Genomic DNA, 2,205 nt, shown 5'->3' with positions numbered 1-2,205 from the left:
ATCTATTGGGCCAAGTCACAAAATAAGGTAAGTTTGGTTTGAGGTAATGGGTCAAGGTCCAGTAACATATAAGTGGACAATAGTGTGGGCCTCAAAACTAACTAGCCATCCAAGTAGGTGAAAACATGGCCCATTAGCAACACAATTTAATTAGTTGCTTCAAATGGTCCAATCTCTTCTTGGGTCGGGTCATTATAATTTGGTATTGATTTATTGCTCAGTCATATCGCAATCGTCAATCGATAATTAATAAACGGTTTACATTATCGCCCGGAAAGTCATTTGACAATAATATGTCCAACATGAACAATTAATTGGGGTGTCAAATTTGGACTCAAAACAAGATAAATTCCGTTGGAACAACAAATCTGATGCTAACTTTCATCTTGGCAAAAGCAGCAGGAGCCTCAAAAGCATCAGACAAGATTACATGAATTGTTTCAAATGCCTTGGAAACTAATAACTTATAATATGTTTCTACTTAACAACAGTCGACAAATTTGAAATTTTGAAGCTTAACCAGTTCTTCAAAATTCATAAAGGATGAGCCAACAGGTGCAGTTGCCTCCTCTGCTTTCTTTTTCCACTCCATAGCTTCCTCCTTCATTTTCTTCTCTTTCTCACAATCCATAAGTTCTTTCACAAGCTCCTCCACCTCGTCTCGCTTCACATTATTGTCTATTTCCATTCTCATACCCCATTCTACACAACTGTACCTGCAATTTGTTTGTTGCTCAGCAAAGAAAGGCCAGCAAATCACAGGCACTCTAGCTACTATACTTTCCATAGTCGAATTCCACCCGCTGTGTGTCAAGAACCTTTCAATTGCGGGGTGTTTCAGAACTTCTTCTTCAACATGCTTCTATCGTCCGTCTCTATCACAAATTCTGGTGGCAACATTGCTAAATCACCTGCAACTAAATCAGGCCTAATTATCCACAGAAATGACTTATTACTATTTGCAAGTCCCCATGCAAATTCTGTTAGCTGCTGTGCTGTTACCACTATGATGCTCCCAAAATTCACATATACTACTGAATTTGGTTCTTATATGACTAGCCATTTAATGCATTCTAAATCTTCATTATTTTTGGATGTTAAAATGTAGTTGTTAACGAAGCGACAATAAGTATATCAATATTGTACTCGTTGGATAGCTTGCAAATAATCACGTATACTAGGCTTGAGAAAAAATCATTTTGGAATGAGTTAGCCCAAGATATTGTAGTTCTAAGGATTTATATTCTTTTTGTAATTTATTAAGTGGTTTATTGAAGCCTTTCTTTCATTCATTTATTCATTTTTTTTTTTTTTTTTTTGTATATTGAGATTTGCAAATCCCACGTAAACTCTTTTACCCAATCCTTATCTAAATTGTGGTACACGGTTGTGATAAGTCAGTTTCATAACAACTTAATCTGTGAAATTTTTGGGGATAAATATATATCGCAAGAAATTGGAGTAATTCCCCAGAATATATACAATTACACGGCAAAACACTATAGAATTAATTTTTGCACGTACGAGGATGAATACAACTGTTCACGTCTATAGTTGGAGATTTTGGAAAAGTTTTGGAACGTGAATCTTGTTTTGTCTTCAAAAAATTTAAGCAAGTTAACAAGGTAAGATGTGAGGTGCAGTGTTTTTATGTCCCGTTTAATTATTTTTTTTACATGTTGACGAATTTTGCACTCATGAAGTTAAAGTTATGATATGAAATGCTATGACATGAATGATATGGCCATTCCGGTACAATGAAATAATATGATATGATTGAGCTCTTAACGGATTTAAAGATATGAGACGGTATGATATTCTGACACGTGTTTAAAATTATTATTCGGGATTGCACCATTAAAATTTTATATCCTACTGAGTATTCCCATGTACTTATATTTTTCTCTACGCCTCACAGGTTAGATCGGGTCGTGTTGGAGCATGGTGGTTCAATGGTGTGGTTGTGTCTCGTCTCACTGGACAAAAATCTAGAATTTTAGCAAGTAATTTTATTTATTTGCCATAGACATTTATTTTAACACTAAATTATCGTTTATGTTTATTTGCTACATGGATGTTTTTAAATTGTGTGGTTATTTAAAAGTTTGAATCAAATTATTTGATTTTCCTTTAGTGCAATCTTATATTAATGCAAGCAAAATTTTATTTAGAATTAATTATTTAGGATAAAATGAAATAATTGCA

General features: G+C 33.9%; 1 pseudogene; it reads right to left on the bottom strand.

The window, feature by feature from the left end:
• Positions 1–481: 481 nt before the first annotated feature.
• LOC111392793 lies at positions 482–1,079 on the bottom strand (annotated as a pseudogene).
• Between the last annotated feature and the right edge of the window lie 1,126 nt (positions 1,080–2,205).

This window comes from Olea europaea, unplaced genomic scaffold (genome assembly GCF_002742605.1).
Source record: "Olea europaea var. sylvestris unplaced genomic scaffold, O_europaea_v1 scaffold9787, whole genome shotgun sequence".
Lineage (NCBI taxonomy): Eukaryota > Viridiplantae > Streptophyta > Magnoliopsida > Lamiales > Oleaceae > Olea > Olea europaea.
The sequence above is the reverse complement of the archived record's forward strand: the minus strand, read 5'-3'. Positions and strand labels throughout refer to the sequence as shown.